We start from the raw sequence: 27857 nt of genomic DNA on the forward strand, positions 1-27857 counted from the left end.
ATTTGCTTTCAGGTTAATGGGATCCACTTTTAATTTCATGTTTTCTCTGAAGATGCTTGTTCGTCAGTCTGTCCGTCAGTCTATCCGTCCGTCCGTCCGTCCATCCGTCAGTCTATCCGTCCGTCTGTCCGTCCATCCGTCAGTCTATCCGTCCGTCCGTCCGTCCATCCGTCAGTCTATCCGTCCGTCCGTCCGTCCATCCGTCAGTCTATCCGTCCGTCCGTCCGTCCATCCGTCAGTCTATCCGTCCGTCCGTCCGTCCATCCGTCATTTATGTTCATTAACTGGACACAAGACTTAGGGAATCATGTTACGTTCACTCATAACAATAATAAAAACATCTCCTGTCACCACCTCCACACACTGCACCAACACTAAGTACAATTAGTCTGTTTGTTAACTTTATACAGCCCAAAAACTACCCAATCCAGGCACTAGGTTCGTTATTTAGTGACCATTCTAGACCAGATGCCGAGTTATACCTTTATATTGTGACCATTCTAGACCAGATGCCGAGTTATACCGTTATATTGTGACCATTCTAGACCAGATGCCGAGTTATACCGTTATATTGTGACCATTCTAGACCAGATGCCGAGTAACGCTATTTTTTTGGTGATTTCCACTACGAGAGGTTGACCTTTACAACACCAACTCACGTAACAATATGTAAGGTTGGGTGAAGATAATTTATTTTTATTATCTTGACAGCGGATAGAGATCAGAAACCTAACCTAACCTAACCTACCCTAACCATCCCATAACCTAACTCAACGTAACCACCCCATTAACCTAACCCAACCCCACCCTACCAAAACTACCACTCCCACTACCCTTACCACCACAACCACCACCACTACTACCACCCTTAATACTACTACCACCACCACCACCATTACCACTACCACCTCCACAACTACCAACCCTACTACCACCACCACTACAACTACCACCACTACCGCCACCACCACCACCACAACTACCACCCCTACTACCACCCTTAATACTACTACCACCACCACCACCATTACCACTACCACCTCCACAACTACCAACCCTACTACCACCACCACTACAACTACCACCACCACTGCCACCACACAACTACCACCCTACTACCACCACCACCACAACTACCACCCTACTACCACCACCACCACAACTACCAATTCTACTACCACCACTACCATCACAACTACCACACCTACCACCACCACTACCATCACAACTACCACCCCACTACCACCCACCACCCACTACCACCACCACCACCATTACCACTACCACCTCCACAACTACCAACCCTACTACCACCACCACTACAACTACCACCACTACAACTACCACCACTACCGCCACCACCATCACCACAACTACCACCCCTACTACCACCACCACCACCACAACTACCACCCCTACTACCACCACTACCATCACAACTACCACACCTACCACCATCACCATCAGCAATAACCTTACTCTCACTTGTTCGGCATTTCCGCAAAAATGGCTGACTCAGAGATATTTTTCTTCTAGTCTTTTTATCCCCTGGTCACTGAGGCGGTTAAGGTCACATTTGTCGTTTGTCTGTCTCATTTTTTCCCTTTTTGATCTTTTTTTCCCCTTTTGGGTCTTTTTTCCCGTTTTTTGGTCTTTTTTCCCCGTTTTTTTGGTATTTTTCCTTTATTTTAGTTTTCCTTTTATTCTTTTTTTCCCCTTTTTGGTCTTTTTTCCCTTTTTGGTCTTTTTCCCTATTTTTAGTTTTCCTTTTATTCTTTTTCCCTTATACTCTTTATTTGTTTTCCTATTTGTGTTTGTTTTTATTTGTCCACTAACTTAACTTTCCAATTTTATCTATTTTCCCATATTTATTTTCCTAATATCTTTTGCCTAATAAGTTTATTTTACCTATTTCTGATTTTCCTTGTTTATATATTTCCATTTTTTCCCCTATTTAAGTCTGTTTTTTCCTTCTCGTGTTTATCTTTTCCTTATCTTTCTTTATTTATGTGTGGCTTTCGTATCCTGTTTGTGGGTATTTTCTTGTTTTTTTCACCATTATATCCGTTTTATCGTGTTTTTTCCTCGTCTGTATCCGTTTTCATTCTTTTCCTTGAGTCAGTTTATCCATCTGTAACTATTTTTTCCTGCTTATTTCTCTGTCCTTCCTCTATTTTTATTATTATGTGTTTTCTTTGTTATCGTCATTTATCACAGTTTTTCTCCCATTTATCTTGTTTTTTCTTTATCCTCCCATTTTCCTTATCTGTTCTCTTGTTCTTTATTCTCTTTTCTGTGTACGCCTCTTGTCTGTCTGCCTGTCCGTCTTAGTAAGCATCGCGCGCGTGTGTGTGTGTGTGTGTGTGTGTGTGTGTGTGTGTGTGTGTGTGTGTGTGTGTGTGTGTGTGTAAACCTGTGGGAATATTTCATAGGTCAGGTGTAAAAACTATAGGTACAGGTGATATTTAAACTAATTATTACCACCTAAATGTTAAGGCTCTGGTACCCCCAAACAGGAACTACAGCTGATCTGGTAATAATTGTTCAGGTGATCTCGTAAAATGGAATCACACTGCCTCGTTTGGGTGTGTGTGTGTGTGTGTTTGGGTGTGTGTGTGTGTGTGTGTGTGTTTGTGAATGGGTGTGAATAAGTTTGTGTGGATATGTTTGTTTGTTTTTGTTTGTTTGTTTTTAGTGGATGTAAGTATAAGTGGGTTTGTATGGGTGCACGTGGTGTTTGCATTCATTGAGTGAGATTTATTGATGTAGTGAAGATGATGATGATGATGATGATGATGATGATGATGATGATGATGATGATGATGTTACGTAATAATAATAATAATAATAATAATAATAATAATAATAATAAAACTAATAATAATAATAATAATAATAATAATAATAATAATAATAATAATAATAATAATAATAATAATAATAATGATAATAATAATAATAATAATGAAAAAAAAAATATTGACAATATTAATAACAAAAATAATGATGATAATAGTAATAACAAAAATAATAATAATAATAACAAAAATAATGATAATAATAATAACAAAAATAATGATAATAATAATAATAATAACAATAATAATAATAATAATATTAATAAAAAGATTAATATATAATAATAATAATAATAATAATAATAATAATAATAATAATAATAATAATAATAATAATAATAATAATCTAAACCAGAACACTTAACATAAACAGGATTAAATCTAATCTTTAAACAAAGAACAACAACAACAACAAACAACAACAACAACTCCAAGGCTCACTGATGATTCATTCTGAGACTTAATAATGAAATAATTAAAACTTTACTATAATTTCACTCAATAATTTACAAGGAAACGCGACAGAGAATAAGATAGATGGCGCTGTACACTCGTTATTAAAAGAATCATTCATTAATATAATATTTCCATTAAACCAATATTAATGACTAGTTTCTTCACTAATGACAAGAACAATAAATTGGAGAAATTATTTAAAACGAAACTCGTATTTTTTTTTTCCTTCGTCGTTGCCTTCTTCAGCGTAAGGTCTCCCGCTGTAGGCACCAGGTGTTACTCACTCATGCTCTGCCGGGATTCCCTTTGTCGTAATCCTGGTAACGTAAAGTCCCAGTTAGAAATTTTTATTGATTTTTTTCGTGGAAGCTGCGTCACCATTCTTACTGTAACTTGTGACTGAGCTACCGAGGCATTTTAGCTTTTTAATGGGAGTGATTTAGCTTTTTATGTAGTGATTTGGGTTTTCATGTGGGGATTTAGGTTTTTATGTAGTGAGTTAGCTTGTAAAGGGTAGTGAGTTAATTTTTAAAGGGTAGTGAGTTAGCTTTTAAAGGGTAGTGCGATAGCTTTAAAAAGATTGTTGACTTAGCTTTTAAAGGGTAGTGAGTTAGCTTTTAAATGCCTAGAAAATACAATTAGAATAGTGTTACTGGTTAGAAATGAACAGAAATCAAAATTAACAAAACAAAACTCAACACAAAACACAGTTGAGTATTTCCTGTCCCGTGTTGTGACAAGCTGACTGAATCCTGGGGGGGGGGGGCATGTCTCGTTGTGGCTGTGTATGTTGTGACCTCACCTAGCATAGTATGACCTAACTTAACCTAACCAAAAACAGGTAAATCCACCCTCGTTGTGTGTTGTGAGGCCGGAGATTACTACACTAACCCTCTGTTCTACTTGGGAACAGTGCTTAAACGACTCTCACTGTCTGTCTGTCTGTCTGCTCAGTACGTGTGTTGTGGTGGCGGGGAGACTCGACACTCATTCACCTCTTGTTCTACTTGGGAATGATACCACGACGTGAAGAACCGTGAAGAGGGAGGGATGGCGGGAGGTGTATTAAGTCATAAAGGTCTTCTCTCTACCACTGTGACTTTGTTGACACTTTCGCTTACAATGTATCTTTGTATATTATGTATGATTATGTATGAATACATGATAATACATGAGGATGATTCTCACACATGATACATTATGATGATGATGATGATTATGCCACATGATCATTGGTTACGATGAATGATCATGATTACTGGTTATGACACTTAAGTTGATCACGGCTCATGACACATAATGATACAACACTGATTATGATACATGACACATGCACGCCTTCAGGATTTCTTGACGAGGTACGAGTTGTGTGTGCGTCTGTCCGTCCGCCTTTGTGTTTCCTTGTTTGTGTCCGTGTGTGTGTCCGTTTAAGTGCTACTGTGTGTGCGTGTGTATATGTCTGTCTGTCTGCTGCCTGCCTGCTTGTCTATCTGTCTGTCTGCTTGTCTCTGTGTCTGTTTGTGTGTGTATGTGTATGCACGCGTGGATGTACGTACATGCATGTAACTGTGACTATGGTCATGCGTGCGTGGCGGCGCGCATGAACGGCCATGCGTGCAGCTCTCAACCCTCCCAGGCAGTTCTTGTGTGCTTCTCGACCCTCTGAATGAAGTGTGAACAAGAACACTGTAAAAAAGTCTCTCTCAGGCATTCCCTCACCTCTCACATATACACTGAGAGACGATAAAAAAAGTGTTAAAGAGATACATTTTAAAGAACAGCTGTCTCCTCCTCCCCATCCTCCTCCCCTCCTCCTCCCCCTCCTCCTCCCCATCCTCCTCCCCCTCCTCCTCCTCCTCCTCCTCCTCCTCCTCTCAATTATCAACCACCCCTACCATTCCTTCCTCCTCCTCACTCTTTCGTTTATTGATCTCCCTCTCTTCCTGTCTCTCATTTTTCCTTCTCCCTCCTGTCTCTCACTTCTTCTCCTTTCTCTCACCCCCCCCCCCCACCTCCCCCCTCCCCCCCACCCCCTTCCTCATCTCACTTTCTTCCTTTATTCGTCTTCATCAAGGAATTATTCTTTTCATTATTGAGAAAAATCATAAAAAATCCGCCCTTTCTGACCTGGCTAATGGATGTGAGTGTAGGACAAAATTCCCTTGGACAAAAATCACCATTGGACAAAAATTCTCTTTGGACAAAAACATAATCTAACTTTGAAAAATATTAATATAAAACACTGAGGGGGTTTTGTCCAGGGGAATTTTGTCCAAGGGGGCTTTTGGCCGCCCCCCAGAAGATATTTCTGGGCATGATTTATTCGTTGCTTTTATTTATGCATGAATAGATAATTGTGGCTGAGCAGTTTTGATCAGACAGATAGTGTCAGTATTAATTGGTGGTTGTTAGTCCTGGGAGGCACGATAAGGCAATTACAACTGAGGCATCTGAAATCTGTGCAACCAAATGTGTTCTGCAATTGCACGGATTTATCATCACAAATTTTACAATCCCTGATGATATCTGGGTAATAAACTCCTTAGTATAGTATTGGTTTGTATCTGTGTCTGCGTTCTTCGTTACAAATCCGTGTTCAGGGTATGTTAAATATATCGTTAATGCGGATTCTTAGCAAAAACGTACACAGGGGCCACAACTGGTGCTTCTGTGAGCGTTTTAATGGTCGTCTGTAAGGTTAGTTATAGGTGTGAAGGCTTTAGGTGTCCATGTGTACATTGTCCGTGTGGGGTTTTTGATATGAACGTTTTGTATGTGTACGTTAATATGATATGGATGTGATTGAGTTTTAGTTAGTGTGTTAACTTCTCGTATTTGGGGTTGACTTCGCATTATCTCTCTCTCTCTCTCTCTCTCTCTCTCTCTCATTGCCTCCCCCACCGTGCAATGTTGTGGTGGTCGACCGGCGGCAGCGTCGGAGGGGCGCTGTTGGACGTCGGTGTGTTGCCATCCCCTTCCCTCCCTCTTCCACTTTATCCTCTTTAATTACTCTATATCTCCTTCCTTATCACATACATACCCACATTATCTCACCATTAACCTTCTCTAACTACCGAAGTGAGAGAAACCACGAGAAATATCAACAAAAACCCGGTAAATAAGAGTTGTTTTAATGGTGGTTTAATAAGAGTAACTGGTAACCTCGTCGCCCACAACAAGGTCAATGTCACTCTTACTAGCGAATACCGTAATAGATCTCCGTTGGCGAAATTATTATTATATGATGTATCTGGCGCGTGTTTGTGCCGGTTTATAATGAACAAGTCATCGGTGTATCGCTAAAGACGGGGAGGAGGGATAGAGCCGGATGGTTATTCTTCTCTGTTTAATTTCGTCTGTGGTAGCGAGAACACGGATGGTTTTTAGATGGTATGGTTTTAGTGGTTAATAATGGATGATGGTATATTTAGGGTGTGTGCAATGTACGGGTGTGGTGACTTGGCTGGCAGGGAGGGAGTCTAGCTGGCTGTCTGTCTAGCTGGCTGGCTTGCTGGCTTGTTCCTCCTATCCCAATCCCTTGTCTATCCTGTTGGTTCTAAATCCTTCGTAAATATGTTGAAAAATTGACCTGACTTGTTGAAAATTGACCTGACTTGTTGAAAATTGACCTGACTTGATCCTAACTTGTTGTGTCTATCTGTTGTTCTATAAATAAACTGAACTCTAAACACAATCTATTTTAGGACTTGAGTAAAATGGAGTGTAGGTTGGGTGTGTGGGGAGGAGGAGGGAGGGGGAGGGAGGGGTGTGTGGGGGAGGAGGGGGAAGGAGGGAGGGCTGGGGAGGAGGGGGAGGTGGGGGAGGAGGGAGGGCTGGGGAGGAGGAAGGGAGGTGTGTGGGGAGGAGGTAGGGGGGGGGAGGAGGGAGGGCTGGGGATGGGGATGGAGATGGGAGGGCAGTGGAGGAGATAGGGAGAGCTGGGGGAGAGGAGGGAGGGCTGGGGAGAGGAGTGAGGGCTGGGGAGAGGAGGGAGGGCTGGGGAGAGGAGTGGGGAGAGGAGTGAGGGCTGGGGAAGGAGTGTTACAAGATCATTATCTAAGGTAGTGTTGAAGTCTCCTCCCGCTTGTCGTCCGCTGCTGGTGTAGCCCAGTTTGCGGCGGATTGTCTGCTGCTGCTGCTGCTGATATTATTGTTGTAATTGCTGGTGGTGTTATTGTTGTTACTCTTATTGTTATTGCTGTTGTTATTGTTGTAGTTGTTTCTGTTGCTAGTGCTGATGATGATGGTATGCAGTTAGTTTAGAGAGAGAGAGAGAGAGAGAGAGAGAGAGAGAGAGAGAGATCACTATTTAAGGTGCTGTTAAAGTCTCAGGGTTTACAGCGTTCGTGGCTGTTGCTGTTGTTGCTGCAGTATTTACCAACCCAACCTAACCTAACCTAACCTAACCCCTTCCCTCCAGGTAGCCTTAGGGTGTTTAATCATCAGGTGAAATAAGCTAAGGGGCTAATTTTCATGTAATCCTTAATAGCTAACTAACTCATATATATCTGTAGCCTGTAAGTACTTATATAACAATCGATCATTGTTTTAATTATTTTCTAATTTGCTTATTTTGTTTATTTTGTTTATTTTTGCTTATTTTGTTTTTTTACGGAAGGAAAATATTCAGAGGACAAGATTTTTGTTTTTTTGCATTACCTTAAGAACTTCCTGATCTGATCTGACTGATGGATGTGTATGTGTGTGTGTGTGTGTGTGTTATGCAGATCATTATCAAGAGTATTGTTGAGATCTCTGGGTTTGTCGTCCTTTCCTGTCGTTGTTACTGGTGCTGTTACTGGTGCTGTTATTGCTGTTACTGGTGCTGTTATTGCTGTTACTGGTGCTGTTACTGGTGCTGTTACTGGTGCTGTTACTGGTGCTGTTACTGGTGCTGTTATTGCTGTTACTGGTGCGCTGTTACTGGTGCTGTTACTGGTGCTGTTACTGGTGCTGTTATTGCTGTTACTGGTGCTGTTACTGGTGCTGTTATTGCTGTTACTGGCTGTTACTGGTGCTGTTACTGGTGCTGTTATTGCTGTTACTGGTGCTGTTACTGGTGCTGTTATTGCTGTTACTGATGCTGTTACTGGTGCTGTTACTGGTGCTGTTATTGCTGTTACTGGTGCTTGAGGTGCTGTTACTACTACTGTTGATTCTGTTATTATTACTATTGGAACTTAGTCTTCTGTTGATTCTATTCCTGTTGCAATTTTTACTGCTGATGCTGTTATTGTCTCTGTTGTTCCTGTTGGTGCTGCTGTTATTACCGTTGGTGGTGAGGACTTTGGCCAGGGAGGTGCAGTGAACACTATGTCCCGCTATGTACACGACCACCTCCCACACCCCAGGGGGAGATTAAGGGAGGGAAGGGAAGGGAGTGGAGGAGAGCTTTAGTGAGAGAGGAAAGGATGGGGAGTGAAGAGGAGGTTATATTGGGAAGGGAAGAAGGGAGAATGAAGGGCAGGGGAGAGGTGGGGGAGGTTAAAGAAATGCGGGGAGAGGATTGAAGGGGAGATTAATTAAGGGAGGGAGGGAGGGGATGTGAAGGGAGGTAAAGAAAGTCAGGGAAGAAGGTAAAGGGGAGGTTATGGTGGTAAGGGGAGATTAAGGGAGTCAATGGGAGGGTGAAGGGGAATGAGGGAATAAATAAAGGGTGAGTGACGTGGGTGAGGAGGAGATTAACTTGTGATGAGGGGAAACAAAGGGGTGGTGAGGGGAAGGAAAGGGATAATGAAGGGAAACAAAGGGGTGGTGAGGGGAAGGAAAGGGATAATGAAGGGAAACAAAGGGGTGATGACGATATGATAAACAAAAAAGACAGACAAACAAATAAACAATTAAAACAATCAAGTTACCTCAACACCTTACCTGTTAAATACCTGGTCATTCTACTCTTTAATTATCCATAGACAAGAACAGCTGTTAAGTCCAAAACAATTAAGAATAAGCTGATTTAACTCCCTCGTCCTGAAGATAATACCTTATTAACTATTTACAAACATTAAAAGATTGCCCACGAAACTATTAATCACCTGCTCGAATATCTAATTAGCCAGGTATCAGCAATCAGAAAACTGGGGGGGTAAAAAAAATTAATCAGAATATTCCAAAAATAAATTGAATTATAAACAAACTTCTGGCGGCCATTTTGGATATGAGTTGCCGACTGTCGCTAGATATGATGACTATTTTAGGTTTTTCTTCTTAATATTGGTATTATATGTTAAGGCGTGGCAGTAACAAGAGTTTTAAATGAACGTTAATTTAGTATCTGTTTCAACATAAGCCAATAACTTCTGACAAATTAAGAATAATGTTTTTGATCTTGTTTTTTTGTGTGTGTGTGTGGCGTCAGATGGCGTTGAGTGAAGCGTGGTGTTATGATTATATCGAGGGAGTGGAAGACCTTGGTAACTATTTATCATACTGTGTTGAAGGTCGGCGCCTGGAAGGAAGGGATGGATGGTCTATATGTTTACTAAATTAACATATACATCCTATAGATATATTCCTGTATACTTGTTTATATATTGTGGTATTATTTATATATACATCGATTCCTGTTTTTATTCGATTCCTATTTTGTCACCCACGACCGGACTGAGACAACAGCCTGAGAGTAGGAATGATAATAACACGACACCAAAATAGGAGTCGCGAGCAGTTACTAATGACCCCGAACAGAACGTAATGCCATCAATCTCGTTAACCTTTGGTCAATTGTAATAACAGCATCGTGGTTAATGTGCTGTACCGTTGACTGAAGTGAAACAAGAAATAGACTCGGTTTAATAATGTCATCTATCAGTCGAAAATAATTTAAATGTAAGATTTTGTTTTTTCTCTTTTGTTAATTATTATTTTGTTAGGTGTTTGAACTTCCTCCGGGGTTATTTAGTACAGTTGATTAGCTTTGGTTTTTGTTACAGGTGAGTTTTAATTAACGGAACCCATGGGGCTATATTACCTGTGACAACAACACCCAGTACAACCCCTGCCAAAAAAGTACGCGTGGCAGGGTTCAAGGTCCTCTGCCCACCCTCACCAAAACGCACCCAAGGAGGAGAAAGGGGGGGAGGAGGGAAGGGTAAAGGTCGACCAAAAGAATTCCAAAATCGTGGAAATATTTGGTTGGACGGACGCTCCTCATTTCACCGCCCTCCCCCCCACTTCCCCACCTCCCCTCCACTCCCCTCCCCCCTACCTCTACCTTTCCTCCCTCTTACCTTGCCCCCTCCCCCACCCTTCTTCCTCACTTTCTTCTTCCTTCTTCCCTCCGGATATATGTTTCACCCTCCCCCCCTCACCCTCCTCCCTCTACTGCCAGTCAATGCCCTTCCCTTCCCTCGCTATCTCTCCTTCCCTCCCATACATTCTCTCCCTCCCTTTCTCGACTTTCTCCTCCCTCTTCCCCTCTTCCTCCTCCCCTCTATAACCCTTCCTTCCCAACCTCCTTCCCTTCCTTTCCCTTCACCATCCAATTCGAGACCTAATCCCTCCCACCCTCGCTCTTTCCCTCCTTCTCTCCTGCCTTCCCTCTTTCCCTCCCTCCCTCCTGCCTTCCCTCCCTCCTTCCCTCCCTGCAGAACGTCCTTCAGCGGGTCTCAGGGGTTGACGACTCTCTCACTGCTCTTGGCGTGAGTAGTGGCGACTCTCAGCACCTGTTTAGCCCTGTACACGAGAGCCGCCGCGACCCTGTAACCATGGGAAGGTATGCAGGGAGGGGGAGGGAAGGCAGGGGAGGGAAGGGAGGGGGAAGAAGGGGTGGTGGGAGAAATCAGAGCAGAGAAGGGGGAAAGGGTGAGAAGAAGGGAGGAAACAGGAGGAAGGGAAGGTAGATCGAGAGGGGAGGGAAGGGAGGGGAAATTAGAGCAAGGGATAAAGGGAAAGGGGAAAAATGGAGAGAAAGGAGAGAAGAAAAAATGGAGTGAGGAAGAGGGGGAGGAGACAAAGGAAGGGGAGATAAAAAGAGAGAGAAAGGAGTACTTAACACTTACAGATTACTTAAGACTTTATAGTTTACAACTTCTGTTACTGCTACTACTAGTATTACTACTACTATTACTACTACTACTTCTACTATTATTACTACTACTATTACTACTACTACTACTACTATTATTACTACTACTATTACTACTACTATTACTACTACTACTACTATTATTACTACTATTATTACTACTACTATTACTACTACTATTACTACAACACCATTTATTTTGTCAGCATGGAGCGGTCTAGTGCTTCACCTGCCGAAACTCAACACAGTAAGGTAAGGACATCTGCTACTTCTTTTCCCATAGTAGTGTGTGTGTATGTCCACTGTTATTGCACTCATTGGTCACTCATAACACCCATTGGTCACTCACAACACCCATTGGTCACTCATACACCCATTGGTCACTCATACACCCATTGGTCACTCACAACACCCATTGGTCACTCACAACACCCATTGGTCACTCACAGCACCCATTGGTCACTCATAATACCCATTGGTCACTCATAACACCCATTGGTCACTCACAGCACCCATTGGTCTCACAGCACCATTGATCCACTCCGCAACACCCATTGGTCCTCATACACCCATTGGTCCTCCTTTAGCATTGGTCACTCATAACACCATTGGTCCTCACCAACACCATGGTCCCTCATTCCCGTCTTCATGTGTGTTTTTTCATTCTAGTGTCTTTGTCTTCTTGTTCAGGCGATATATCAAATTGCTTTTGTTCAGAGGACTTAGCTGGGGCAGGCAGGGGTGGGGGGGGTGTATATATTGAACGTATCACTACTTGTTTTATTTTTGTTTGTTTTTTGTTTTATATATATATATATATTTTTTTTTGATAGTGAGGAAAAAAAGGACTAATTAATTAACGTGTCCTCCATGCCAGACACCTCCTTAGTAAACATTTATAAACATCGGGAACTTTGTGTTTTTTTTACGAGTATCTAAACATGAATTGGCGAAAAATATTTGAAAAGGGCATCACTATGATAGAAAATCGTTTACAACATCGAGGCCTTGGTTAGGTTAGGTTTGTTAATAGGGCACAGCAATTAAGATGGTTTAGAATGGGTAGTTATGGGTGAAATTAAGTAGTTATAATCGTAATAGCAATGAGAATAGCAACAACAATAACAACAACAATAACAACAACAATAACAACAACAATAACAACAACAATAACAACAATAATAATAATAATAATTAATAATGATATAAATGATAATAGTAATAATATTGATAAAAGATAATAGATAAGGGCTCATAATAATGATAAAATATTAAGGAAAAAAATAAAATACATTGTTCCTTGTCTTACGCTGAGGCTCTACTTTAATTTATTACACAGTTGACTCCTAAATAATTTCTTCTTGCGTCCATTATTCAGAGAGCAGCTGACAGACGTAATCAGCCCAGTCAGAGATAAAACTTTGAAGTATTATCAAGGGTAGGAGGAGAATATGGATCACCTGAAGATTAGACACCCTAATTTATATCATGTGAAGATTAGACACCCTAGTTTATATCATGTGAAGATTAGACACCCCATCTTATATCATCTGAAGCTTAGACACCCTATTGCTAATCTAAGCTAACCAAACCTAACCTAACCTAACCTATATTAACATTACTTAACCTATCCTAACCTAAGCTAACCTCTCAGGTAGCGTTAGGGTGATTAATCTTCAGGTAAAATAAGCTGGGATGTTTAATCTTCAGGTTAAATAAGCTGGGTAGTTTAATCTTCAAGGTAAAATAAGCTGGTGTTTAATCTTCAGGTAAAATAAGCTGGGTAGTTTAATCTGATCATATATTCCAGGAAAAATAACAACTTTTAAAAATTTCACGAACCAGAGTTGTGTTAGTAGACGACCTTAGTGTGTAGAGACGTGAATGTCATGGTGCCTCTGGTGTTTATCATTGGAGTTCCTTATTCGTACTATTTTTTCCCCCCTGTTATTGCCTCTCCATATAAGTACAGTACTCCAATCTATTTACTTCAGTGACACAATATTTTTTTTTTATCTATTATTGTTCCCACTTGATAAAACTAGTGAGAAGAAGTGATAAGAGGATATTGCGTGTGGAACCTGTTTTAAGCTATTCGTTGAAGAAACCTCCGCATATTACGCCTTCGGTATGACGTCATTCGAGGTATTAGGGTCAGATAACTGTATTTGAGTGAGTTTTCTTAGATGTTGTTATGGTTTGAATTGTTATTTTAGCTACTTTAGATACATAAGATTAAAGTTAAGTTATATAATCTATTACAGGTTAAAGATAATCCTTTGTAATTTATAATATCAAGAAGTTATTAACGTTAGTGTGTACAGGTTAAGAGGCTGCTTCTTATGACAGTTGAGTCATTACTGAGGCACTTACTACCAGTCCCTAACAACACACTCATAAGGGGGGGGGGGTTGCTAGAGGTTAATATCTATTTAAAATGGGTAGTTATTTAGTTACTATAATTAATTACAATTATTCGAGTGTTTGGTGATTAACAATTACGAAGAATGACTCGGGGCAGATTGCCTTATCTCCCTCTCTCTCTCTCTCTCTCTCTCTCTCTCTCTCTCTCTCTCTCTCTCTCTCCATCACGTGACCTCATCAGCCACCTGGGGAACCTTCGTCTTAGATTTTTTTTTTTTCAATTATCTGTTGAAATATTTTGGCTCCGTGTTTCATATATTTCTGTTATTTATACTAAGACATTAAACATGTGAGTGTCAATTGAAAAGTCGTGTTCTTCTGGCGTTTCCCAATTAATGCTTAAAATATAATTACCTTTACCCTCTAATGTGTTGCCAAATACTGAGATTATTATTTGTTTATTTATTGGTGAATATCGGTAGAAATATATATTTTTTCTTTTTATTATCGTTGTTTAGCTGTTAAATGTACTTCCCGTTCCCTTATCTCTTATCACTGATGAGGTGTTTATCGTAAGTTGATAAAATACATCATTGGTTATTATCAAATATAGATAATTTTTCTTTTACTCTTCAAGTTCCTTTAATAATAATAATAATAATAATAATAATAATAATAATAATAATAATAATAATAATAATATTAATATTAATAATAATAATAATAATAATAATAATAATAATAATAATAATAATAATAATAATAATAATAATAATAATAATAATGGCCTCTGGCTGACTAAGAGAGAAACAAAAAGAATTTATTTCATTTAAAGAGGCTAAAATTTTCAGTCGTACGCCGGCCAACTCCCCGGTATTGATGGGAGGCGGGACCAAAGAGATCTGCCAGTCGTCTCAGCCCAAACTATCGTACAACACTGAGACTTGGTGGTGTTATAGACTTTCAGTTATGAGAGGAATGGAAGGAGGATAACATGTACCCTTGAGTTAGAATAGTTACGAGCCCAAAATAATAATAATAATAATAATAATCACCAGTAACATCATTGATCATTAAATAACACATAATAACTAATACATGATACTTAATACTTAATACATAATACGTAAAACAGTATACATAACACGTATTACATCATTCATAATACGTAATATAAAACTTTTTAAATATAACAAATATTGAAGAGAAATTCCCTCATTGAATCTCGTCTCGATCGATCAAATTTCAGTAAAGTTCACAGCCTGACATTTACCTTATCAATTATGCTCTACCACCTTGTTGTACTACAGGCTGATCAATAAGGCTTCTCTACATTACTACAGGCTGATCAATAAGGCTTCTCTACATTACTACAGGCTGATCAATAAGGCTTCTCTACATTACTACAGGCTGATCAATAAGGCTTCTCTACATTACTACAGGCTGATCAATAAGGCTTCTCTACATTACTACAGGCTGATCAATAAGGCTTCTCTACATTACTACAGGCTGATCAATAAGGCTTCTCTACATTACTACAGGCTGATCAATAAGGCTTCTCTACATTACTACAGGCTGATCAATAAGGCTTCTCTACATTACTACAGGCTGATCAATAAGGCTTCTCTACATTACTACAGGCTGATCAATAAGGCTTCTCTACATTACTACAGGCTGATCAATAAGGCTTCTCTACATTGACACAGGCTGATCATCAAGGCTTTCTACATTACTACAGGCTGATCATCAAGGCTTTTCTGACATTACTGCTACAGGCTGATATCTAATAAGGCTTCACTACATTACTACAGCTGATCATCATTTTCTACATTACTACAGGCTGATCATCAAGGGGCTTTTCTACATTAAATAATAAACATATGAGTACTTTATATTCTGGGTTTATTATTGTTTTTGTTTATTTACATAACTGATGTAACTCGCTGCATCACCACTTATGTAACACCCTGTACTACACTTATGTAACACCCTGTACTCACCACTTATGTAACACCTGTACTGCCACTTATGTAACACCCCTGTACTGCCACTTATGTAAACACCCCTGTACTCACCACTTATGTAACACCTGTACTGCTGCCACTTATGTAACACACCTTGGTACTACCACTTATGTAACACCCTGTACTACCACACTTATGTAACACCCTGTACTACCACTTATGTAACACCCCTGGTACTACCACTTATGTAACACCCTGTACTCACCACTTATGTGTAACACCCCTGTACTACCACCTCTATGTAAACATCCTTGTACTCACCACTTGCAACACCCTGTACTACCACTTATGTAACACCTGTACTGCCACCTATGTAACATCTCTGTACTACCACTTATGTAACACCCTGTACTACCACTTATGTAACACCCCTGTACTACCACTTATGTAACACCCTGTACTACCACTTTCTATGTAAATAATCTGCACCACCACTTATGTAACACCCTGTACTACTACCTCTCTATGTACCCTGTACTACCACTTATGTACGTCTCTGTACTACCACTTATGTACACCCTCACTACCACTTATGTAACACCCTGTACTACCACTTATGTAACACCCTGTACAGCCATTTATGTAACACCTTGTACTACCACTTATGTAACACCCTGTACTACCACTTATGTAACACCCTGTACTACCACTTATGTAACACCCTGTACTACCACTTATGTAACACCCTGTACTACCACTTATGTAACACCCTGTACTACCACTTATGTAACACCCTGTACTACCACTTATGTAACACCCTGTACTACCACTTATGTAACACCCTGTACTATTGACCTTTGAGTGGTTAGAGGTCAATTATTAATTCATGTTGTATCCAGAGATTGAATGACTTAGTATTTGGTAAGTAAAATAATACGATATAATCCAACCCAGAATTATTTGGGAATTATCTACCATACGCCTTGAACTGGAAGAAGACTAATTGGTCATTTGAATTAGTATGTAACGTCTTGAGTACTATGTGGTAACCCTTTGAATAAGATGATGTATGTGTACGAGTACGAGAGGCCTTCTATACTCAAGGGATTGTACTCAATGGATTAAGTCATCGTATTCTAGGGATTGAGTCATCGTACTCAAGTGGTTAAAGTCATCGTACTCAAGGGGTTAAAGTCATCGTACTCAGGGGTTAAGTGAGGTAGTTAGGAGATGATAGTAGGTAGTGAGGGAGGTAGAGAATATAGGAAAATAAGAGAAGGGGGAGAGAGAAAGGGAGATAAAGGGAGACAAAGGATAGTTAGGGAGAGAGGGAGAAGAAGAGGAGATATTGTAGTGATGTTGTGAGGTAGCAACACGACAAAGGCTCGTTTTTCCTCTCGTTAAAACATCGTTAAAAGCGAACATAAACACACACACACACACACACTCTCTCTCTCTCTCTCTCTCTCTCTTTCTTTCTTGCCTTCCAACCAAAAAAATAACGTTGGTTTAAAGGAAAAAAATAATTTCTCATTCATGTAACCTAACCTAACCACAGTTTACCCTTGAATGTTTACAAGAGAGAGAGAGAGAGAGAGAGAGAGAGAGAGTCAACCAGCCAGACCTCACTGCCAACACCACAAGACAATATGCAGCGGGGAGGGGAAAGGAGGGGAAGGGGGTGAAGAAGGGAAGGGGAGGGAGGGTGAAGAAGGGAAGGGGGGGGCAGGGGGGTGAATTAGGTATAAGGTTTTCCTGCGATAATAACCCCCACAACAACGACACCATTTCTTGTCTTAACTACCAACTAAACACCGGTAATTTGCTCCTTAACGACGACTCTGAGACACTTCAACCCGGAAAGTAATTAACAACACTTGGTTACGATTAAAGAAACGAAGAAGAATATGAAATAAAGAGAGAATATAGAAGAGTAATTAGAGAGAAAATGGAAGAAATTTGACTTTGAAATGACATTGGTTAAGTTAGGTTAGGTTAGGTTAGGTTAGGTTAGGTTAGGTTAGGTTTGATTAGGTTTGGTTAGGTTAGGTTAGGTTTGGTTAGGTTAATGGGTGCTTCCATTAATAGACACTTAAAGCAAGACTCAATGGGTGACTCAGCATGGTATAGCCCCCACCCCCGCCCACCCCACCACCCACCTTCCCCACCCCACTACCCACCTTTTCCATCCACCTTCCACCCCCCTCCCCCCTTCCTCCTCTTCCCTCCTCCCTCCCCCTCTCCCTCTCTTCACCCTCTAGCTGTTGATGCTACTACCCCCGTTATCTGTTAGTGACTTCCGCGATCCGTTGGTGACGTTTGTGATCTGTTGATGTTATTGTTTATGCATTGATGATGTCCGTTAGGCGTTGATGGTATTCTTAATCCGTTCATAACTTTCCGTAATCCGTTCATGTTATTCCCTAATCCGCTCATGTTATTCCCTAATCCGTTCATAACTTTCCGTAATCCGTTCATAATCTTCCTTAATCCGTTCATAATCTTCCCTAATCCGTTATTGACTTTTCTAATCCGTTGATGAGTCTCCTAATCCTCTGCGAGTTTTATCTTCCCGTTGATGAGTTCTGTTGATGTCCATTCCTACCCGTTGAACATCACCCGTTAACGGCTTCCTCATACAAACATACATTCTGATTTATATATTAAGATTAAATTTGATTAATACAATACTTAGGTTATGTAACTCTTACAAAAAAATAGATTACAAATACAATAACAAATACAGGGACAAAGACAAGGACAAAAACGACAAAAACACTGCTACTAAGTCAGGTACAGTGTCCGCCTCTTCTGACCTGACTGATGGATGTTTATTGTTCAAGCTTTTTTTTAATGTTCACTTAAGCTGTTTACTCAAGTTATTCACTATAGCTGTTCGTATAATTTTTCTGTCTAGTTTTTCACTCTATCTGTTCCCTCAAGCTTTACACTCAAGCTTTTCACCCACACTGTTCATGTAAGCTGTTGTTTATGGCTTGTTCACTCAAACTGTTCACTCAAGCTGTTCATCAGTCAGCTGGCAGGGCTGAACACCTTCCCACCGGCTTTAAGCAAACACTTCATAGGTCGTAACATATTATTATTATTATTATTATTATTATTATTATTATTATTATTATTATCATTATTATTATTATTATTATTATTATTATTATTATTATTATTATTATTATTATTATTATTATTATTATTATTGTTATTGTTATTGTTATTGTTATTGTTATTGTTATCTTATCTAAATAATTTAAATTTGAGATTATTAATTCATTAATCTCTATCTACCACACCTCCTCCTTTTCCTTCTCCCCCTTCTCTTCCTTTCCTCCTTCCCTCCTTCTCCCACCCACTCTTCTTCTCTCTTCGACTAAATACCGCCTCCTTCTCTGTTCCTTCTCCTTCTCTTCCTCTTCCTCCTTCTCTCCTCCTCTCTTTGACTAAATTACCCCCTCCCTCCCTCCCTCCCTCTCCCCTCCCATTATAATCACCCTTTCTCCACCTGCCAACATTCCTCAATTTTTTTGTCTCCTCACCCCTCACCCCCTCCCCCCCCCCCCCCCTTTGCCCTCCTCTTGTACTGGTCTTTAGCGCCGTCGTAGTGGAGAGGGGGAGGCGTTAGTGGATGCGATTGCGGTTATGGGATGGAAAGGGGGAAGAGACTGGCTGGAAGGGGAGGGAGGGGTTTTAGGTACAGGTCAAAAGGGAAGGAAGGAGGGAGGGGAAGGGAGGGGGAGGTAGGTGGAGAGGGGATTATTTTGGGGAGTGGAGGGGATTAACGATGATAGCATGGTGGGGGAGCCTGGAAGGGGTAGCGAGTGAGAATCATGTGGGAAAGGGAGGGGGTGAGTGAGGGGTCAGGGTCAGGTAGGAGGGTAGGGAGGGTCAGTGGAAAGGGGATGAATGGGAGTGGGTCAATGGAATGGTTAGTAGGGGTAAGTGGGAGGGGTAGGGGGTGTTGGTCAATGGAAAGGGTGGTGAGGGGAGGTCAGTGGGAGGGGAGGAAGGGTGGGGGAGGGGTTGGGTCAGGAGGAGGTGGCCAGACCCCTACATAGTTCAGTTGGGAAAGATCAGCCCGGAAATAACTCAACCGCCAACACTCACCACCCCACCCCTCCCTCCACCAGCCACCCACCCCACTCACACGCGCCCACTCACGCGTCCTCCACCCACCCATAAACCGCCCACAGTCTACCCTTGGCCACCCAACCCACCCACCCCCACCCTCCACAGCTCTTTGTTGTTGAGTTGCATTCCCAAACTTCACAGTGGATGATCGAGGGTTCACAAAAGCTCTTAATTCCTGCGATATGATGGGGGGAAAAAACTACATTTATTGAAGTGGAAATATTTGATAACTGAATAACTATTAAAATTGACTTCTTTATTTTAACTTCCATTGAGAATAAATGATTGAAAAACATCTTATAGTTGAAATATTACAGTAGATACCATTTATTTTTTTTACCTTAGGAATTAAACATCATTAAAACATACTTAATAATTATGTTTAGTCAGAGTTACCTTTTTAGATCACTTAGTGTTTTGAATAACTAGATCGTAATTTCCAATCTAGAAACTTAACCATTTAGTAATATATTTTAATTATTCATTATAATTAGAATTAATACAGTTAAATTCGGTCATATATTTCTGGTATATTTTCAGCAATATACACAGTACCATCTTATAAACTGATATATTTTACTCCGTTATCCCTCAGTGGGAATTAACATGTTAAGTCTCTGCCGGAAGTAAACACAAATCAGCTGGTGTGTTTGTGTTCGTTATATTACAAAGAAAACAACGACAGGGCTACGTTATCGTCAAAGAATGGTCGAATAACGAGGAATAAACAGCAGAGTTTCATTGGTTGCCAGATAACAAAGGCTTCACTAACGATAACATACCATTGTCCGTGGGAACGACAGGTGACTCTTTGACCAGGCTATTATGTGACTCTCTGACCACACCATGAATGCGACTCTTTGACCACACCATGAATGTGACTCTGACCACACCATGAGCTGAGTATAGGATCATCCACCTTCTGTTTTTCTTCTAAATCATTAATAAATCACAAACTTCTTTTAATAGTTTTAGGGGAATTTGTTGAGAAAAGTTTCCCCGCGTTAGGGAATTAATTTTGTCGTGCGTTAAGTTCATTGTCAAGTAAGTTACGTAAGTCACTTTGTTACGTAAGTCACTTTGTTCCTTAATTTAGTTTGTTACGTAAGTTACTTTGTTTCGTAAGTTACATTATGTAAGTTAATTTGTTCTGTAAGTTAGTTTTTTACGTAAGTTACTTTGTTCCGTAAGTCACTTTGTTCCGTAAGTTTCTTTGTTCCGTAAGTTTCTTTGTTCCGTAAGTTTCTTTGCTCCGTAAGTTACTTTGTTCCGTAAGTTACTTTGTTCCGTAAGTCACTTTGTTCCGTAAGTTTCTTTGTTCCGTAAGTTTCTTTGTTCCGTAAGTTTCTTTGCTCCGTAAGTTACTTTGTTCCGTAAGTTACTTTGTTCTGTAAGTCACTTTGTTCCGTAAGTTTCTCTGTTCCGTAAGTTTCTTTGTTCCGTAAGTTTCTTTGCTCCGTAAGTTACTTTGTTTCGTAAGTTTCTTTGTTCCGTAAGTTACTTTGCTCCGTAAGTTATTTTGTTCCGTTAGTTACTTTGCTCTGTAAGTTACTTTGTTCCGTAAGTTACTTTGTTCCGTAAGTTACTCTGTTCCGTTAGTTACTTTGCTCTGTAAGTTACTTTGTTACTTAACTTACTTTGTTATGTGTATATTAACGTATTCAAGGTAGAAGAAATATACAGTCATCAAAAAAGTAATGCCCTGATTTAAGTAACTATACAGAATGTTACTGAAGTTATCAAATTTTAGAATAGGTTAGATAATTTATGGACCACCCTGTATAACCGTTTAAAATCTGGGTATTCTTTTTCCATGACCCTGTATGTATACGGTGAGTGTGGCAGCGACCTTCCTCCCTCGCTTCATTTTTGTTATATTCTATGTTATTAATGTTCTCAGGGGCTAACTTGTTCTCATTCTTTGTATAACATTATTGTTCACTTCCTGTTATTTATATTCATTGCCAACTACGTCTTTCATACAGTTCTTTATCATACAGATCATACAACATAAGTATACGTTCTATCCAACATTTCTATCATACGTTCCTTAATTTTTTTTTTACGTATAATAAATCTCACACGAAGACCTAACTGAGGTGGAAGTAGGAGGCGCTGAAGAGAGAAATCGTCCTCCAACACTTGTTTCCTGAGGGGGGTGTATGTGAGTGTGGCCGTGACCTTGGCTAACTTGCCCTTGGCAAAGGTTTTCCTGTGGGTGTCAACAAGACCTCTGGTGGTAGTGGTGGTGGTGGTGAAGGAGGTGGTGGTTGTGGTGGTTGTTGTTTTCCTGTTGTTATTGTTGGTTGTCCTTCTGTTGTTACTGTTGGCTGTCCTTCTGTTGTTACTGTTGGTCATCCTTATACTGTTACACACACACACACACAGAAAGCAGTCATTATTGCATTAATCAAACACCCCTCCACCACAAAATGTTATGTATACTAGCTGCATTCTTTACCAAACAAGGAAAACATATTTATTCTCAAATAAAAACAAAAACAAAAACAAGTACACAAGCCTGTTATCACCCCAGCAGCAGAAGTCAACGTCATATTAAAGCTCCTCTGAGAAGATATCATCCACTTGGGTATTTGAAGAATGATATCACAGGTTAAGTCTTTTGAGGAACGAGGATAATTATTATGCGTCATGGGGGAAAAATTATATCCTGTATTATTGTTCTCAAAAGATTAGCTCATTTATGCCTCAGAGAATAAAATTATCTCACATTATTATCCCCGGAGAAAAAAAAGTCATATTAGTGCTTCTGTAAACTAAAATATACAGTAGTTTACGAATTTACATAAATACAGACGTTATCGTAAATGGATCAGTATTAAAACACGATAGCCTTCACTTCCTGAACTGTAAATTTAGGTACTTATTTACACGTATATGGACAAAAAAAAAGTCTTGGAATCGAACCATTGACCCTTAGGACGGGAGGCGAGTGTTGTAACCTCTCGACCACCGCACTCATATAAAAATTAAAGGTTGGATATAAATATTCCCGACAAGTGATAGATATATAGATAGCCATGAACATTAGTGGATAAATTTATATTAATATATCCCAGAACATCTGCTAGTGTTGTAATGTATATATATAAACATCAAAGGGTAAATATACTTCATAATAGATGGTAAATATATATATATTATTGGTAATGTAGATAGCTATTAACATTTCTGGATAAGTATCAATGTATTACGATTTATTAGATAATATAAATTGTGTAGTAATTTGCATATGATAAAAATTTAATATATACCAACAGATAAATCAGAGAGAGGAATTAGATATACCGACATAATAAATAATAGAATAATGTACACGAGAAGATAAAGCTATAAGAAGTAATGACAGATAAAAGAGAAATATTGAACTAGAATAAAAAATATCCTAAGTCCCACAGAAGTAATGTACAGTTGGGTCATAATTCACTGGACATTTGGGTATTACCTGACATGAACTGTACTTGTGGTTGATGTATGTGATTGGTTTATATTTAACGCAATAACAACATGGGTAAATAAACTCGGTGATATAAAGAAATCAATTTGTGTATGCTAAAAATAGTGAAACGTTTAGTATATAGATGTTGAAATCGTAGAAAAATCTGAGTAAATGTTAAAAATCAGAATAGATATTGTCTTCAAAATCCAAGAAAATCTGAGTAAATACAAGTTATAAATCAAAGAAAACCTGATTTAATACATGTTAAAAAAAATCTGAATAAATACATGTTAAAAATCAAAGAAAAATCTGGTTGAATAGATGTTAAAATCCAAATCCCTCTTCACCTACACCTGTTGACACTCGAGTAATTACCAGATTATAAACCAAACTACCCTAGGAATTTCGTCGGTAACTGTACACAAAATACAAAACGATCGTAAACATTGACTTAAGTGTGTGTGTGTGTGTGTGTGTGTGTGTGTGTGTGTGTGTGTGTGTGTGTAAGACCAACAAAACGTCACGAGTTCACAAACCATCGTAAAAATTAGCAGGGTAATACTGAACAGCAAAAACACGTTGATAATTTGGATAAATATTTTGACTGGCATTAAGTGGTGTCTCTGATTTACTGCTTGTAACTGAGGCGGGTTTTTACGCATGCGCATTAAGTAAGTGTTGAATATAATGGCGCGCCTTTGAGCTCTTATGCCCGCGTCTCACAAGCCTGGTAAGTGTGTTTCGGGATCCTGGTTTCTTCACACAGTAGCCAGCTGATGATGATAAGTGTTTTCCAGTGTTGGTTTCTTACACTGACCATCGAACTGTGAGGGGGAGGGAGGGGAGGGGAGGGGAGGGGGGTATACATCCTTCCGCCTTCACTTTTACTTATCTTGTTAGGATTAATTTTGTGCTAATTAAATTTACCTTAAAAATACCTGGTGTTTTAGGGGGTATATGTGGCCTACTACTCACCCCCTTCCCATCACCTATTCTCCTACCATTACCTCTCTCCCCCCTTCCTCATCCCCATTCCCCCTTCCTCTCTCTCTCTCTATCCCACTCTCCCTCCTCTCTCCCTCCCAACTGCCTGTAATATAGTCACCTCTGTTTTACACCTTCAGTATGTTAAGTTTATCTATCAGGTTTATCTGATATATTTACACGAGTCTCAACACCTGAATAACATTTGGTTTCTAAAAATTTACATTGACCACAACTGATAATTAGATAACGAACAATGAAACCCTCAATAAACCCTGAATACTGTGTGATAATTAGAAAACTCAATGAAACTGTCAATAAAAACTTAAGGGCTGTAGCATAATTAGAAAACGAATTCATTACTTTTAATATATTCTGAACACTATAACGGCAGTTTATTATATATCGGTTGAGCTTTAATTATATCATTAGATTATATAGAAGAGTTATATTATGTATTAGAAATCATTAGTAGCCAAGGTCAGGTTCCTCATTTATAACCTGCCATCTTCCCCGTGATTCACCTGGTGGTATAGAGGATAGGTTAGGTTAGGTTAGGGTTAGGTTAGGGTTAGGTTAGGATAGGTTAGGTTAATTTAGTTTAGTTTAGTGCTAGGTTTGGTTAGGTTAGGTTTGGTCCTAACCACCCTGGCCCAAACCATGTGTCATTGGCCCAAACATTCTTAATTGGTAGTACAGTACTTCATGTGTGTGTGTGTGTGTGTGTGTGTATGTGTGTGTTTGTGTGTGTGTGCGTGTGTGTGTGTGTGCGTGTGTGTGCGTGTGTGTGTGTGTGTGTGTGCGTGTGTGTGTGTGTGTGTGTGTGTGTGTGTGTGTGTGTGTGTGTGTGTGTGTGTGTATGTGTGTGCGTGTGTGTGTGTGCGTGTGTGTGTGTGTGTGTGTGTGTGTGTGTGTGCGTGTGTGTGTGTGTGTGTTACAGATCCGAAAGTTTATGTTGTGGATAACTTCAATGTCTGTAGCTTCTGTTCTTTAGGTAATAACATGAACACAAATAACTATATACTCAGCTTAAACTGTCCCCACACCACCTAACCTCACCTGAACACAGTGTCCAGGTGTGTTGCGATGAACGGTCACCTGGCACTTGATCCATCAGTGATTAATGAAGCCTATCAAGTGAGGCCAAAACACAGGTGATTTACTAACCATCGGTATAATAATATTTTAACAATTCATTAATATTATCTGTTAGTTAAGGTTTGTATTTATTTATCATTTGTACATATTTTTTATTCTGTTTTATAATTATATGTTTATTAGATGTGTGTATATTTATAAACAGTTTTGATATTCGTTTATATAATTATAGACATTTACATTAATTTATTTACGGCTTATAACTTAACCATCTGTTTATTTTCGTATATGCATTTACCGAGTAATTTCGTATGATAGTATTTAGTTCGTCCTTGATTTATTTATTATCATTTCATATATATTCGTATCTTTACCTACGTAATTTCTATCATTTGTTTTACTCCGTTTGTTTCTTTTTCTCATGTTGTTACGAAACAGGATGAGAGCCAACAAGTAACCTTGGGAACAGCGAGAGTGAGTCAGGTCCATTATTATTATTATTATTATTTATATCAACCAAATAGAACTGGACCTCCATTAACCTACTCCCCCTTCCTTACTCCCCTTCCCCCTTCCTTACCCCCCATTCCCCCTATCCCCACCCCTCTCTACCCAATCTACACCTGACTCCCCCTACCCTCCCCTTCCCTCTCCCATTGCCGCTAAAAAGGCCGACCGATAAACAAGAACTGGTTTTGTCCAAGGTCACCCCCTCTCGCCTCCCCTCCTCCGTTTCTCCATCCCCCCTCCCCCCCTTTTTCCCCTCCCCCTCCTCTTCCTCCCTTTCCCTTTGTCTTCTTTGACCGCCTCCGCCACAAATTACGTAAATTATGTAGGTACTGTGCGTTAATTGGTGATAAATTAGAAGAACTGAGGAGAGAAAATATGATCTTGAAGTAGCACTGTGTGTGTGTGTGTGTGTGTGTGTGTGTCAATATTATTCGAAGGTTCTAAGAGTCATTTCAAGGGTCAAAAATATACAGTGACCTAACCCATAAAACATCTATTTAACCTCGAGACGTGTAACTACCTCAAGGGGAAGTAATGTATCAACAACAACAACTTATACAATTATCAAAGAATACATTAGGTTTTAAAGTTGTTTTTGTGACATTGAGTAATTGTTAACCTTGGTGGGTGAAATGAGTGCCAGGGGTGAAATGAGTGCCAGGGGAAAATGAGTGCCAGAAATGAGGGTGAAATGAGTGCCAGGTGAAATGAGTGCCAGGGTGAAATGAGTGCTAGGGGTGAAATGAGTGCCAGGGGGAAATGAGTTAGGGGGAAAAATGAAGCCAGTGCTGGGGAAATGAGTGCCAGGGGTGAAATGAGTGCCAGGGTGAAATGAGTGCCAGGGAAATGAAGTGCCAGGGGTGAAATGAGTGCCAGGGGTGAAATGACCAGGGGAAATGAGTGCCAGGGTGGAAATGAGTGCCAGGGTGAAATGAGTGCCAGGGGAAATGAGTGCTGCCAGGGGAAATGAGTGCCAGGTGAAATGAGTGCCAGGGGAAATGAGTGCCCAGGGGAAATGAGTGCCAGGGGGGAATGAGTGCCAGGGGTGAAATGAGTGCCAGGGGGGAAATGAGTGCCAGGGGGCTTTAGTGAGGTCAGCTATGTGGGTGAAGGCTATATTATGTGTTTGGTGGTTTGTTTTGGCTGGTGGTGTTCTTGTTCATCTTTTAGTTTTTTTGTTTTGTTCATCTTTTTTTCTTGTTCTTCTTCTTATTCTTGTTCATCTTTTTGTTTTTTGTTCTTGTTCATCTTTTTGTTATTTTTGTTGTTCTTGTTCTTGTTCATCTTTTTTTTCTTGTTCTTGTTCATCTTTTTGTTTTTTTTGTTCTTCTTGTTCTTGTTCACCTTCAAGTTCTTTTTGTTATTCTTGTTCTTCTACTTCGTTGTTGTTGTTATTCTTTATTCTTCAAGGATATTATTATCATATGATGTATTAAGCTGTTGTGTAATGTTGTAATTGTTGTAATTGTTGTTGTTGTTGTAGAATGTTGTATATTGTAGTTGTCATTTTGGTCTATGTTGTATTTCATTGTATTAGCTTATATGTCTTTTTGTTATGGAATCAAGTTGTATATTGTTGTATTTCATTGTATTTTATTGTATCTTATTATCTCATTCCCTTCCCATAACCTGAGTTACAATGCACCACTGGATACAATTTAACATAGGTAAAATACTGTACCTTGGTCTTAACGAGAGGAAAAAGGCCCCAATTGGTTTTAACATTATTGGGTCAAAGGTCAAGGTTTTAAGTGAATTTTGACGTATTGTTAATGTTTGATAGAATTATTGTATTTGTACAGGTCATAAATTGAGTAGTGCTGTTGGTTTGAAGGAAAGGGGGAGGAGGAGAGAGAGAGAGAGAAGGAGAGATGGGGAAGAAAAGGGTGAGAGAGAGAGAGAGAGAGAGAGAGACGAGGGTGAAGAGAAGGAGAGGGTGAAGAAGAGGTGAATGAGAGCGGAGGAAGAGAAAAAACTATAGAATTTTGAAGAAA

The sequence above is a fragment of the Homarus americanus genome, unplaced genomic scaffold (assembly GCF_018991925.1).
Source record: "Homarus americanus isolate GMGI-L3 unplaced genomic scaffold, GMGI_Hamer_2.0 scaffold1498, whole genome shotgun sequence".
In the NCBI taxonomy this organism is placed as follows: Eukaryota; Metazoa; Arthropoda; class Malacostraca; order Decapoda; family Nephropidae; genus Homarus; species Homarus americanus.